General features: G+C 39.5%; 1 long non-coding RNA gene across 1 annotated transcript; it reads right to left on the reverse strand.

The window, feature by feature from the left end:
- Positions 1-4,794: 4,794 nt before the first annotated feature.
- Positions 4,795-14,327, reverse strand: LOC149090641 (uncharacterized). Its single transcript, XR_016197498.1, has 2 exons — positions 14,168-14,327; positions 4,795-5,302 (listed from the first exon to the last, which is right to left on the reverse strand). It is a non-coding gene; the product is annotated as an uncharacterized LOC149090641 (long non-coding RNA).
- Between the last annotated feature and the right edge of the window lie 2,282 nt (positions 14,328-16,609).

The raw sequence follows: 16,609 nt of genomic DNA on the forward strand, positions 1-16,609 counted from the left end.
ACTTCAAGTTATTTTAATGATATTACATAAATTTCATACGAACAATTTTAATTTATTTTTTATTTGATTTATTTTTATTTATTTATTTTAAAACATTTTTATTTTGTTGTGTTTAACGTCTTAAATATTTTTTATTTTTTATTACTAATAATATAAATATATTTTTTTATTGATTTTAGTATACATGCATGTAATATTTGTATGCTATCCAAATATCCAGAAGCCTTAATGAAAGGGTATTTAATTTTCGTTTGAAACTATATATTGTATAATACATATATATTATTCTTCCGCATTTGGTTTTATTTCACTGACCGTTCAGAAATTCTTCACTTGAGTGAGTTTGGGCAGCGGGTTTAACTTCTTTAACGAGGATTGAGTAAATGCGTGCATCAGGCGAAGAGGGTATATTGGTTTTGTACATATGAATAAATGCATTAAATATTTATGCTTATATATCAAAAGTGTTTTTTTTTTTTTATACGACTTCAGCTGTAGCTCAGTCAGCTTTAACGTGTATTTTTTAATAATTTCCAGTACCTTAAATATTCATGGGGTAAGTGTATTGCAGTTAAAAGCTGTGAGCGTGCATTAAATAGTCGACAGCACTCGACCCGACTCGGCAAGTATAAGCTTGCGCTACTTTTAGATTGCCGCCCAAGCCATTTGTAATAAGCATAGCCAAGCGGGTCGCATGTGAAGCTGACCCGTGCTCATATTTGGACACGGACTTGGATTGGGCAATGGGGGTTGGGCGTGGGGGGTCGAAAATCAAGTTGCGAAAAAAAAAATGAAAAAGTGGAAGAAAACTCGACTATATATACATATATATATATATATGTGTGTGTGTGTATATATGTAGTATTGTGCTTCTTAAATATTCGCTTTTTGACTGCAGTAACTCGGCGAGGTGTGAGCTATGTGCACACACATGTGTGTGCGTGTGTGCCTGTCTCTGTGTGTGTGTGTGTGTGTGTGTGTGTTCAGCACGAGTTGTATAAACAGCTGCTCTAGGACTAACTGGCCGACTAGCCGTCCATCTGTCTACTCAGCCAGCTTAGCATTAAAGAGGATTCCGTCAAGGATAACCCAGGCGAATTATGTTCAAGTTTACGAGCCTCTGTGCATGTCCTAACTGGGTCTGGGTCTCTCATATGCGAATCTTTGTGTTTGCGCATTCAAGTGGCAGCTGCCACTGCCTCTGTCGCTGCCACTGCCTCTGTCGCTGCCTCTGTCGCTGCAGCTGCAGTTGCAACTGTGGCAACGCGTCACAGCGCAGCATGCTCTCTCGCTGCCCGCACTCACACTCGTCCAGCTGCTGCTGTTAACTGGGCTTACTTACTACGCCACGGACTGTTTTTTTTTTTTTTTTTTTACCCTATACCCTTTGAATAGGCATTTTAAGTCTGTTTATGAGATAGATAAAAGTAAGTTTTATATGAATAATTGAGATGTATATACCTGGAACATAAATATAAATATGTATATAGTATAGCAATGTATCTTATATACATAGATAGAGATATTTTCTGAAGCAAATTAATTTAATTTTTGCTTGCAAAATTTCTTACTTATTTAATTTAATTTTTGTATACAAAATTTCCCAAAATAAAAATGTTTTTTTTTGGCATTTTTAATTGGCCATGGCCATAGGTAAATCCTAACGTTATCTAAGCGGGATGTTCCCCGCGACAAGATTCGCGCGTCTACTGATCTTGCAGTTGATCTTACAGAGAATAGCAAATTTTCATCCATTTAACTCTTCGTCTCTCAGCTGCTGAAAGCCTTGATCTCTAACAGAGAGTATGATCTAACTACCTATCTATCGGTTACTCTACTTCTCTTAGCTAACCCGTGAGTCTTAAAGATCTGACTAATCAGCTACTCTGCCTCTCTTTGCAATCTTAACATATAGTGACTTGATCTGACAAAAAGAAAATGCTCTCTAGAGTGCAAGCTCTATCAAGCTATCCTAACATTCTCTTAGCGTGGCTTATTCTGCCCTATTGTCATCATGTTAGAGCATTCCAACTTCGTTATTTCACATTTTACATGTCTTTTCTTTATTTATTTTTTTTTTGTTTCTCCTCTAGCTGCAACGAGAGTTTTCTCATATTTATGGCTGCTGCAAAAGCTTTTAACTGTCCTACTTGGTGCCAGAGTTCGCCGTAAGCTAAACTAATTTTCAAATTAATTGAAACGAAGAAGTTTTCTTCTTTTTTTTTTTTAATTTTTAATTTGTAACAGCCAAACTTGCGCGTCATTGGAGCAATTCGCACTTTTATGCTCTACGCTGCTTGGATAGAATCTGAAGCAGGTAGAGTTCATATTACACATTCTAATTAGCTTATATGATTTCTTAATTAATAAAAAAAAAGATCAGTATTACAATTTATCGATTCTTTTAAATTTTAGTATAATAAGCTCAAGCAACACGTTGAATTTAGTCACTATTTTATTATTATTATTATTATTATTATTATTATTATTATTATTATTATTATTATTATTATTATTATTATTATATACTAGAAATCCATTATAGTTTTTGGGCATATAATTAATGGAAATCAAATTAAATCAATGAAAAGGCCTGAACGACTGCACTATATGATTTAAGCGAACTAATATACCCTGAACGGATTATTAAGTTGTTGATTAATTCAAGATATTCACATTGCTTATTTATAAAAAAAAAATTCCATTAAAATCTTGCAGCTAAGTACGCCTCAAGCTGGCAGGCAAAGTTTGGAAGCTGAGTGAAGTCGAATAAATTTTTTGCCGAAACACAAAAGCCACACACATGTATACCCTATATAACGAGGCAGGCATGCGTATAGGTTGCGTTTTACTTTCTTTTTTATGTGTGTAGCTGGGCTGAGGTTTATGAGTTTTGCGAGCTGTTTTCATTTGTGCACTGACCTTCACAAGTTGACTGCATTTTTTTTTAAATTCGTTGATTTTTGTTCAGTTGGTTTTTTTTTTTTTTTTTTTTTTGATAAGGTTTTTATAAGGTTCAAAGGTTCAATAACGCAGTATGGCGAAATTTATTGTCACTACGTGTTCAAAGCGCACATAACTGGACTTCGAAGCATACACCACACACACACACACACACACACACACAGCACAGTGGAATATTGATGACAGAACTTCATGAAGCATAAAAATTTTTGCAATGCGTAAATGTCAGATAAACCACACACACAGTTAGAGAAAAAGAGCGAGAAAGAGAGAGAGAGAGACACATAAATGGATTTAATTTTTTTTTAATGTTTGTTGGTTTTTTTTTGTCATTTTTTATTTTTTGTTTAGTTCTGGCTGATTTGGCCTCAGTTGCGCTGCTCTTATTGATGCGTGCAATTTAGTTTGTTTGTTGTTGTTGTTGTTGCTGTTGTGTTTCTCGTGTGTCTTGTGCTCCGTGCTGGAAAGAGACTAACGAATGCCAAACTAAACGCAGCGAACAATTTCGTGGGACAAAAGTCGGAAAGTCGAGAAATTTTGAGCCACTGATGGCAGCGAACGAACCGCTTGACTATGCATGAGCCCGGCTAGAGCTGAGCGGGAGAGTTTACGCAACGATTGGTCCATCGGTCGGTCGGCCTGCCGCATAAACGGAGCCATCGACGAGGTCCAAGTGAATTGTGCCAGCCAGCGAAGGCTGAAATTGGCTTTTGCCTTTTTTGGCGAACGTATTTTGAATTTTAATGGGGAGTACGGCAGAGACAGCAGCAGCGCAACAGTCGTAAGTAACCCTTTTATCCTTTCTTACCGTCCCAACTCTCTCTCTCTCTCTCTCGCGCACTCTTTTTGTTTGTCATTTCACATACACACACAGAGTCCCACACACACACACACACACACTCGTATTATATTTTTTTGGGCAACTATTTCATTAGCAACGCAGCCGCAAATATATACGAATTTGCGCAAAGGTTTTCCGGATGGGGGCGTGACTGGTTTTGGTTTTTATGCCGTCTAACCTTAGCATCAGCTCATTTTCCGACATTTTCGGGAAGAAGCCAGAGCTAAAAACAAATACAAAAACGAAAAATCAACACATGTGCCCAACTAGCGGCATTGAAACAGTCGACGCACTACAAAAAGACCGCAATGCGATTGGATTAACATTTTCCTGAATATCTATAGCATACTTTTTTGATGTATGCACGCACATGTGTGTAGCCGTGTGTGTGCCTGCGTGTGTGTGTGTGTGTGCTTCTGTCCCTAGGCTGTCATTCAGTCAGCCTGTCAGGACTTGAGCGCGAGTGCGTCTTAGTTTGCGGTTGAAAACATGGCTGAATGATTGGCAAGAAGCATATTTGAATATTTGATTGTGTTTCTCATTCTCACACATACACATGTGCGTATGCCTGTGTGCGTGTGTGTGTGTGTGCCCTTCACTGTCTTTACTGTACTCCATAGTCATTATCAAGATGAGTGATTAGACTCGAGCTATTCAAATTTACAAAATGTAGTCAAAATAATTATTTGGCATAATTAGACTTTAATTTGCAACTTGGGTTGAATCTCAAAGAGTTACAATGCTTATTTAAAGCCTACGCTGACTTGAATTCATTATACTTTCTTTAAATTGTTACAATTATGCATTTATTCGGCATTACATATATATATTTTGTATTTTTGTATCATTTTTTTCCATTTAAAACTTAAGATCTTGTGGCTTAGATAAAATTCTTCAACAAATGCAAGTTCCTTACAGCAAACATTTAATATATTCTATATAAATATTATCCCACTAAATATACATAAATTATTTTCAGAAATCTAGAATTAGACTCGAATTTGATCAAGCATATGATATACATATATTGCGTATATATATAAAAATACATATATGTATATATATAAATATATATACATATAAATACATTTCCGTATTTAGCCTAAGTGCGTCATTTGGAGAACTTGTTTGGGGATAGCCTCCATCTGCGTGGTTTTAGTGCTGGTCATGTGTGTGCGTAAGGTCGTGACACACATTTGACAAAAAAGAGCTGTCCCATGGACGGTGGGTAGGCAGCAGTGTGTCCTATGAGGTCCTTGCCGTGGCCTTCACTGCCCTTTGTGGCTTTGCTTTACGACAAGCGTCAGCTCCAACGCCCGTCCGTCCCGCTGTTACATTAGCGAGCTTTAGGCTTGATTAGGCACTCGCTAAAGCGACTGTAGCTGTAGGTGTGCCCAGCGCTGGCATTTTTCTCTGTTATTTTGACCTTTCCTTTTGACCAGCCAAATGCGAGCCAGTGCTGGGCAATAAAAGTGATTCGGAATTCCCAAAATAACCCTTAAATGTAAAACAGGAAATGCGATTTATAATTGGGCCAATTAAAAGCTCTGATATTTAAGCAATTAAAAATAAATAAATAAATCGTAAGAACAATTGTGATTACGATGAAGCTAATGTGATGTTGACAATGACAATGACAATGACAATGACAATGACAATGACAATGACAATGACAATGACAATGACAATGACAATGACAATGACAATGACAATGACAATGACAATGACAATGACAATGACAATGACAATGACAATGACAATGACAATGACAATGACAATGACAATGACAATGACAATGACAATGACAATGACAATGACAATGACAATGACAATGACAATGACAATGACAATGACAATGACAATGACAATGACAATGACAATGACAATGACAATGAGGGAATTCTTTAGAATAATGATGTTAAGTCGAAGCTAGTTTTATGTGTTTCTCGCTCTCCATCTCACTCTTTCTCTCTCTCTATTTTTCTAATTCTCTCTGTGTGCGTACAACTTTTGGGTGTTGGTAGCTTCTCAGTTTCTGGGAAACTTGGTGGCGTCGCAAAGCCGAAATGCTTTTGCGTGTGGCAAATACGGAAATGGATACGCGATTGGTGCGGCCGAAAGGGCTGGCAGCTGGCGACAGGACTGTGGGCAAGCAGACGGCAAAGGGATCCACGTGCGGCTCGTTGACCAAGAGAAAGAGATTTACAGCAACATCAACAGCAATAGCAACAGCAACAAGAGCAATTAAAACAGCGGCAGTAACAAATAAGAATGTGATAAAAATAAAACAAAAGTGAGAAGCCGTCATCGCCAACGCGGTGGCACTCGCTTCCACATGCCAAAAACCACCCAACCACCCAACCACGCAGCCGGGGCGCCGAGACAGTGGCAGCAGCGGCAGCCACCCGCTGCTCAGTGCCATGCAGCACTCGTTCCATACGAGAAATGAAAATAAATGGCGACGGGCGCTTTTAATGACGCAGCTGTAAACACTTTGAAGGCGTTGGCCCACTTGGCAACGGGGCTGGCTGGCTGGCTGCGGCAAGGCCTGGGAGGTGGGGAATAGGGCTAACAGCATCTGAGCCATGTTTGCTTAAGCCCCGTGCGTTTCACTTGAAATGTATTAATAATTGCCTAATGCCTAATTAGCCATGCAATCTACACACACACACACACACACAAGCACGCACTCACACACAAATAGACATATGTATATGCGAGCATAAATGAATCGTGCGTGTGTGTGCGTGAGTGAGTGACAGTTCTATAGTTTAGCCAAAAAGCCAAATCCAAAGCCAAGTAGACTGACTGACTGCCCCCACAGTCCAGCAATATTTGATAACGAACTTTTTACCGGCGCCAAAATAAGAAAAAAAGAACAAAAAATGAAACAGAAACGAAAACAAAAATGCGTATAAGGAGCTGAATACCCGGGAAGTCTGCATCCTCCTCCATTGGACCTATTAGCGGTTCTCTCACTCTCTCCATCTGTGTGCTTTCCTTGCCCCCCGCTCCGCCGCCCACACTGTGTGCGTATTTTTCTCGCCTCCTCTACGGCCATATGCTCAAGCAGGCAAACATTTCGTGCCCGGTACTTTTTTTGCTGCTGCGAACAGCAGAGAAAATTTCCCAAAGGGTAATTTAATTATCGCATGCTAGAATTCATTCTTGTGCTTGATATATTTTTTGTAGGTATGCTGTTTCACGAGCCGATCTCAGCTAGTGTGATCCTTAAATAAGTGAGTTTATAGATGCAATATATTTTTGTTTTATTTTTATTTTTATAATGAGTTTTTATTTATTTTTTAAAGAAGTTTTTGTATATGAAAATATAAGCAGGAATAAAGTCTTTTTATAGTTTATAGCATATTTGTTAGTATTTAATTATGTGATGATATATGAACAATTATCGAGGAACTTCAGTAAACATGGTTCATAAATTATTTAATTAAAAACATAATTAAACTGCGTATATGAATATTATTTCTAGATGAAAAAAATCTAAATCAATTGGAATTAATAGTAAGTAATGGTTAAGCTGCAAGAATTTCTGATTCTATAAGTTCTAGATCTTAATATGATATATGTATATGTATATGTATTATATATAAAGAAAATCTAGACTATATTGGATCTGGATATTTGTTATATTAAATATAGATATTTCATATAATCCATGTATTCTATATATTCTGTATCTTTACCTGTATAATATAATATATTTATATGTACATTTTAAGTATTTTATATATACGATATATATTCCATATAGTAATATATTCATTGTATATATTATAACCCATACTTCAATAAAATGCAAACAGGAAAACTTTAACAATTCTGCTTAATCTCTTACCCTATTTTTCCAAGACTTCATTCAGCGCAATATCTACAATCTACAGGTCATCTAACAGACGGTACTGCTGCACACACACACCCTCACTTACTGTCATTTAATTAAACAACTATCTTTGCCATTTAGTTAGTCAAATGGCTCATGCTGGAGTTAATAAAGCAATTGAAGCGTTTTCGTAATTAGAAAAGGGGAAAATATGCTTAAATAGTATATTTAAATGACTATATGAGTGTGTGTGTGTGCGTGTGCGTCTGGCTGTTGGCTTTGTGCTACATTTCATGGCATTTAAACAGCATTCAAATCAAATTAAATATTCATATAGTGTTTAACTGCAAAAAGCAACAAAAGCGAATGACAACAAAAACTGACAAACTGACGCATTGCTGTTAAATGACAGATAAAAAAATGGCTGGCAAAACAAAATGGCGGGCGGAAGCAACAATGGCCCTTACGTTGCGAGGCCGTGGGGGCGTGGCAGGTGTTGGTTGGCGTGGGCTGCATGGCAGCGAGTGATGAATAATCCAATTAAAATACAAATATGAAAACGTTAAGATGCCAAAATCGCATTAACTTTAAATAGCATTGACTCAGTCCTCAAACGTTCATTCGATTCACTTGCACTATCCAACAGAGTTGAGTAAACAAGACTGAAATCATCATATACACATGTGATCTTAAAATGTTTCTCTAAGAAGAAGGAGAGAGATAAAGAGAGAGAGAGAGAGAGAAAGAGAGAGACAGAGAGAGAGAGAGAGAGAGAGAGAGAGAGAGAGAGGGTGAGTGAAGTGAGAGAGTAGTATGAAGTGAGAGCGAAAGAGAGATGGAGAAAAAAGGGAGAAGAGAGTGAAGGAGTAAAACAATATATATAGAGAAAAATATATATAAATTGATGTATATTTATGGAGACCAACCTCAATATGGAAATTAATAGTCCGGATGATCTTGAAGATGCAATCTCAATCTTCATGAGAAACGTGTCCTTAGCTGCATCTTCTGCTACTCCAGTAACCCAGTGCTCGCAAATACAACATCGAAGAGATATTCTCCCCCCACATGTTGACGCGCTTATAAGGCTCAAAAGAAGGGTGAGAAGAGAATACTCAAGAACTGGGGATACTCGAGTCCACCAGATCTACACAAGGCTATCCAATCGGCTGCAAAAGGTCCTTGCAAAAGTCAAGCAGAAGAAAATTGATGGAATACTAGAAAGTGCGGGCCCCGATGCACCTTTCAATTACACACTCGGGAAACTTACAAGTCGGTTTAAAAGGGTCGCTATACCGAAAATGCCAATTAAAAATCCATTGGGTGGTTGGTGTTACTCCAGTCAACAGAAAGCCGAAGTCTTTGCAGACAGCTTAGAGGAAAGATTTAAGCCATTTAATCTCACTTCCGATAGGACCAGAAGAGACGTTGAGCTAAGTTTGGAGACGCCCTTTCAGATGTCACTGCCTGCAACTCCAGTCACTCTCCAAGAGATTGTGCAGCAAATCAAAAAACTGAAAACCAAAAAATCTCCTGGAGAGGACTTGCTGGATAATAGAACTTTAAAACTACTGCCCAAAAAAGCGTTATTGTTTATTGTCCTAATACTCAACAGCATGCTTAGACTGAGATACTTCCCAACCTGCTGGAAAATGGCGTTGATCACGATGGTACCCAAACCTGGAAAAAACCACACGGAAGTTGAGGGATTCCGTCCAATCAGCTTACTTTCGGCGCTAGGGAAGATGGCAGAGAGAGTGATCCTGGATCGTATTATAAAGCTCGAGCCTGTAAAGCAAAAAATACCGAATTGGCAGTTCGGATTTAGACAAGGGCACGGCACGCCGGAACAACTTCATCGCGTAGTCAACTTCTCCCTCGACGCTATGGAACAAAAAATGTATGCGGCTGCTGTTTTTATGGACATCCGACAAGCTTTTGACAGAGTGTGGCACGATGGTCTCCGATTTAAACTGAAGAACATATTACCACCGCAGCTATTCCAGCTTGTCTCAAGCTTCCTCACGGACAGGTACTTTAGAGTCGTTGTGAGTGGAGAAAAGTCCTCGAAACGCTCAGTTTGCGCAGGTGTCCCACAGGGTAGCGTGCTTGGACCCACGCTATACAACCTATACACAGCTGACATGCCAACCACAAATGTAGTTACTGGACTAGATGAGGAACACGTCCTGATAGCAACCTACGCAGATGACACTGCAGTTTTGACCAGAAGTCCTAGCATCAACAAAGCCACGGAATCCTTGCAGCAGTATGTAAATAGCTTTGAAGGATGGACCAGAAAATGGAACATAGGCATCAACACCAGCAAGTGCGTAAATGTCACGTTTACCACACGAACTTTGTCTTGCAGCGGCATCACCATGCTTGGCTCCAGAATCCCACAAAAGAGCTCATACAAGTACCTTGGAGTTTTACTGGACAGGAAGCTAAACTTTAAGGCCCATACAACCATGGTACGGCAGTCAATAATGGCAAAATCCAGAAAAATGGCATGGCTTCTTGCTCCAAAAAACAAGCTGTCGCTATATAGTAAAACTACGATATACAAAAGCATCCTAAGCCCGATCTGGAAATACGCCCTAGAAATATACGGCATTGCATCCAAATCAAACTTGGAAAAAATTAGAGTCGCCCAAGCAAAGATCCTGAGGCGAATCTGCGATGCCCCATGGTACATGAGGACTCGAGACATCGAAAAGGATCTAAAGGTTCCAAAGGTGGGAGATGTCCTACAATCACGTTCCGCAAGGTATATAGAACGCCTTGACAGCCACAGCAACGTACTAGCCAGACGGCTAACTGCCAAGCCGAGGAAGAGACGACTCAAGAAGTGCCACCCAACGGACTTGCCCAAAAGAGTGATAACATAATTAAATATAAAAGAAAAATATTTCACTAAACAAAACTATATTAATATAATATAAATAGTAATGTTAAAGTAATATTAAAAATTAACACATAAATATATAATCTAAGTCTAGATCTTTTTGTTATTATTTTTAATGTAGAACTAGATTAAGTTGCCATTATGGTAGCAGTAAGCTTGTTAATAAAATATAAAAATTTTTACCAAAAAAAAAAAAAAAAAAAAAAAAAAAAAAAAAAAAAAAAAAAAAAAAAATATTTATGGAGAGAAAGAAAGAAAGGCAAAATTGAGCAAAGTGAGATGGAAATATAATAAAGAGAGCGAGATGTATAGAGATGGAGAAGAAAGAAAAAAAAAGTATATAGAGAGAGAAATAAAGGCAGAGAGTTCGAAAGAGATCAGATGGAGTGTGAGAAAAAGAGGGATGGTAAATATATGTATGTATATAATAGAAGGATAAAAATCGAGAGAGAGAGAGAGAGAGAGAGAGAGAGAGAGAGAGAAAGAGAGAAAGAGACATGGTAAAGAAAGGGAAATAAAAAACAGGAAAAACCTATAAGGTAAAGTGTTTAATAGGGAAGTTAAATAAACATTATTGATAAATATCATGTCTGGATATTTTCAGTCACACTGGAGGCAGTAAATTTGAACTCAAATATACATATGCATGCATTCAAATCCTTTACTGCAACCTGTTGGGCTGTGTTATTGTTGTTGGCCCTGATTTTAGTTGACGCCACGCCCAACGGAGTGCTCTGGGCCGTTGATAGTCGAGTGGATGGATGGCCCAGGCTCCATTGACCCGCCCGACCGCCCGCCCGCCCGCCTTTTGGGCCATGTTTCAATACGTTGGCCGTGGGCAGCGTAATCTGATTTTAATGCTGAGCATCGGAGCGCGTCAGGCTGTAAAGTGCATAATAAAATTGTAGAAATTTAATTATGCGCAATTAATGCGCATTAAATGCAGCAGCAACAGGATATCCAGCGAGCGAGTCGCCGGCCAAATGCCAGCGACACAGATGGACGCCATTGATGCCAGCTAATTGGCAACAGAAAAACACAATGGGAAAATAACAAAAACAAAAACAAAACAAAAAATTACATAGATAATTAATGTTGCTATCGAGCGACTTTTGGCCATTGGACAATATCAAGTTTGAAGCAACACTTGAGCGATATCGCGCGAGGCAATTAATTTTGAATCGACACTAAAGTTAAGTGAGCATTTTAATTGTGTTTGTGGACAGCGCCAGAGACACAAATCATTTGCAACAATCGGCGATGTTTCAAACTATTCATTGAGTGGGAATACAAAGGCATATATGCGAATATATTCTATATAGTCCATACTCCTTATCGACATTCTCAAGGATTTATTATGCTCAGTCGCGAAAGTGAAGCGAGTATATTGGTTTTGTGCAATGTCTGTAGAGTACTAAAGCTCTGAACGTATTCTCCCTCGAAATATGAACTCAATATATTCCCAATCCACTCACAGGGGGCGTATCTAATTGGAATATACATATTCCGGTTTCTTGGACCTCTATATTGGATATATGTATATTCACGTTTACATCACACGCTGCCAAAGCTATGGCAGATAATTCAAGGCCCATTGGGGCGTGGCAAATCCATGAATGAGTATTCTGCAGTCGGCAATGCTCGAGTGTAACCTGCTTATTTAGACAAATTTAATATAATTCTTATGATAATAGCATAAATTTCCCAGGGATTTCAATCGACTCGGGTTTACCGTGCATAAAGTAAAAATAGTTTAGATATTAAAGAGATATTTAATAAATCTGAGAGCTACCTGAATATGGATGCATAAAAGTCAACGGGAGTGGAAAATGGCAAATGGCAAATTGAAAATGGAAAATGCATAAAGTGCAGCTTATGAGGCAGGGCCAGAGTGCAGCACTATAAACATTTGCATTTGATTGCGTTTGCCATGACCAAAAGAGACCAAGCGCAGAGAAAAAAACAGAGAAGAAAAAGTGCAGGAAAGTAATATAATAAAATGAAAAGTCCCAATCATAAATTCTATGTGTGCAATATAATAGGTGAAATCAAATAGAAAAATACAAGCAAGAAGCTCTAGTCGAGACTGCTCGACTACGAAATCCCCTGAAGCCTTCGAGGAACTGATATTTTAATATATCTATCGATAAGGTTTTTCATCGATAACAAATTAAAGAGATAAGCTATTGATTTTTGGCGATAAACTCGATATGCGCGCTATATGTACGGAGGGACGGATAAACAGGGCTAAATCGACTCAGCTCGTCGCCCTGATCAAGAATATATATATTCTGTGGGGTCTGCCACGCCTCCTTCTGCCTATTATATTCATTTCAACAAAACCATTACACCCTGATTTCTCATTGAGAATGGATTCAGGGTATAAAAATATATATACACACACACACACACACACACACACAAAACAGGGTATAAAAACAGGAAAGTTTTTTTATGACTCCAGTCACATATCATTGGCGTCAGCTGCGCGTAATTGCAGTCAGGTGCGACTTATTTCTAACTAGACTGTGGCCCAGTACGATGGGTGCTCTACTGTGTGGGGATACGTGGACAAAGTGCTCGGAGATGAGTTATGCAATATACTTAAAGTTATGGCACAGTGGGCAAATGAATAATGTTGCTAGTATATATAATCGACTACGCTCGTCGCCCTGATCAAGAATAGAAATACTTTGTGGGTCTGCCACGCCTACTTCTGTCTGTTATATACTTTTAACAAATCCATTATTGCCTGATTTCCCATTGAAAATGGGTTCAGGGTATACAAATGTATTGAAATAGTATTTTAAAATTCCATATTGTATAGGTATGTATAAATATACATACATGTATTTCTATATATATAAGAAAAACAGATTTTTGTGCCATATAAATCTAATTCCCATAGATTTATCAAGTCAGGCATGTTCTTCACTACGCCCTTCTATGCGATTCTCTTGCTGTCATTCAAAAAGCTTAAATACTTAATACGTAGGTATATCAAATTTACTATACATATATATTTCATTACAAATATATATACATATATCTCTATCTGTATCATTCAGTACATATCTATATCTAGCATATAGTCTCATGGAAAGCAATTTTTAATTTGAATCCCAGCTTAAGGTCGTTAGTCGATGGGCGAAGGCTGTGCTCGAGCCACCCCTACCACCCCTACCGTGCCGCCACATGAGCCCCAATTTATGGGCAGTGTGCGGCGGGTTGTCCTGTTGGCCATGTAAACTGCTGCCTTGCTGGCGGAGCAAGTGAATGGCGCACCATAACAATAGCATAAGTCAATTTTAATTGACTTTTATCGAGCGCACGGAATTTTCGTGGTAATTGGGAAAATTTGTTATAAAAGGAGACGGCGACGGCGGCAGCGGCTTAGACTTATTAGTGTCATTTGTTGCATTATGGAGCAAACGAAAATAAAAACGGGAAAAATAAAAAGAATGAGAGCAGATGGCAGTAAAAGTGACAAGCGCGATCGACAGACAGCAAGACGAACGGACCGGACCCTTCGCTCATTAGCGTGCGCCCATAACAAGTAGCCGACCGGTGGGCCGGTGGGTAACGGTAACGGTAACTTATGCAAGTTACTTACCTGCGTGTCACAGATTTATGTGCAGCCATTAATCAAAGCTCGGGGCAACGAACAGCCACCACGAATTTGATTGCGCCGTGGCGACTCCGGTTAGCCCCGAAAATGCGAAGAAACGAAGAATTTATGTTAACTGCCTGCCCGAGCTGGCATTCAATTTGAAATTGGCTGCGAAAAGTTGAGATTGCCTTGGCTGAAATATGATCCGGTCGATAGATGCTTACATTGATGGCTCCTCGGTTGGCTAGTGGCCTGTTACCGGGATGCCCTCTCATCTCATCTGATGTGCCGTGTCGCATTTGATTTGCCATTTCTCACAGATGCTCGTCCAAAACTGGGTCCCTCACACCGTCGTCCGTGCCCTTGACAATCTGCTTGCCTGTGCCGCTGGCCTGCCATTAACGATAATGCTGACAATTATGCAGAGGCTGTCCGTAAGCTCTGAGAGCCTCTGTCGCAGCTGCCTCAGTTCTGCATTGTCAAAGTTTCAACTGGCAAATGACTTGCGAAAAGTTGCCAAAAACTGAAAGAGAACTTCCTGCTCTACACCTGTGCAAATAGTTGCAATCCTGGCCTGGCTCAGGCTTGGGCAAACATTTTAAGCTTAGCATAATCGAAAGCCTACGCGGCACTACGACAATGACAGAGACATGTATTATTTTTATGGGTGAAGAGTCTCGTGTGAGCCGTGCTGCATCTCATTGAAAATGTTAATGCCGATGGAATGGAATGGGACGTGCCGAGGCGATGAGGCTCATTGTGCCCCAGTTGTGTCATTGCCAAGCTAATGTGCTCATTAAAGGCGCAATGAAGATGTCGCTGCAGAGCAGGCCACGTCTATATGCACTCTTTTTTTTTTTTTCTTTTTTTCAATTTGATGCGGCTTGACAAATTGACGAGCGAGCATGTTTGGCTAGCACATTTGCATATGCTGCACTTGTGCAAACAAAAAAGCAAAAGAGAACGATAGAGAGAGAGAGAGAGGGGTTGGGGGAAGAGGGGCAGAGTGCGAGGTGACTGCAGATTGAGGCGAAAAGTGCAGCGTGCTTGTCGTATGGGGCAGCATATGTTGTCTCTGTGTGGCAGGCAACTTCGGCCAAGACATATGTGACACATCAATCACTCAGACACTCACGCACACACACACACAGACACACAGACAGCAAGTAAAATATCTTGCAGACATATTAAAAGTGAATTTCTAGTCACGATTTGAAGCCATCATTTGGGCCACAGGCAAAAACAGCATTTAAAAATTGCCCGGACAAGGACAATGGGCCAATGCGAGTGCAGAGAAAACAATTAGTTTGTGTAATTACGAGCTGCTCAGGGAGAGAGAGAGAGAGAGAGAGAGGAAGAGAGAGAGGGAGAGCAGCAAACCAAAAATTGTTCGAAAAATACAAAACAAGAAAACAGCACTAATATTGTATGAAAAACGAAAATGCAGTGTGTTGCCAAAACATGTGCATTGCATTTGCATTCAAATGAGCGCCAATGGAGAGAGGGACAGAGAAAGAGAGAGAGAGAGAGAGCGAGAGAGAGCGTGAAACATGAAATGTATTTTGGCATATATGTATGTATATGCCACACAGTGTGCCCCTTCAGTTGTGTGCGTGTGTGTGTGTGTGTGTGTGTGTCTACGTGATTGCAGACAACAGGCCCCAATTGGTAGCTCAAGCGCCAGGTTCTGGCCATTGCGCCACGCTGCACAAAATGCCCAAAATTGGTCAGCGTCAGTTGGGGCGTGCTATAGAAGGAGTGCAGAAGGCAACCTCCAGTCGACCCACTCGACTGGACCCACTCGACCCACCATCTGTCCAAGTGTCGCCCACAATGCACGCATTTGCAATTTCAACTGAATGCGCATAAATTAGTGGTATTGCCGAACTTAGCAGCAACGACAGCCAGAGCGACAACGACTCGTACGACAACAACAACATCAAGCGAACACAATGACAGTTCTGATGACAGTGGTCACAGCACAGCGAGACAGACAGAGAGGTAGAGAGAGAGAGAGAGAGACAGAGAGAGAGTGTGGGGGAAACAAGGTCTCGAAGTGTTCAAAACCAGACAACAAAAGCACTTCCAGCTAATAGACCCAAACTCATTTTAGAGCTCACTTCATGACCAAAAGCTGACAAACAAAAATGTCCACAAAAAACTAGAGGGAAAAGAAAGAAAATAAATTTTTACAATGCTGGAATGGAAATTTGTGATAGATAAAGTCAAAGTCTATTGCTGTTGCTGGGCTCAGCTATGAGAGATATGTAGCTAATTTTGATATCATCTCATTATACCCATTTGTTATTGGCTGCTATTATTCACATTGTCATTGTTATTAGCATTATTATTCACAAAATTTCTATCCTTAATATCATAATTGTCAAAGAACCGAAACTCTGTATATCTGTATTGCTTAACAGCGATCTTCACTGAGTAGAACTT

Source organism: Drosophila navojoa, chromosome X (genome assembly GCF_054131105.1).
Source record: "Drosophila navojoa isolate 15081-1374.11 chromosome X, UAZ_NAV_1.0, whole genome shotgun sequence".
NCBI lineage: Eukaryota > Metazoa > Arthropoda > Insecta > Diptera > Drosophilidae > Drosophila > Drosophila navojoa.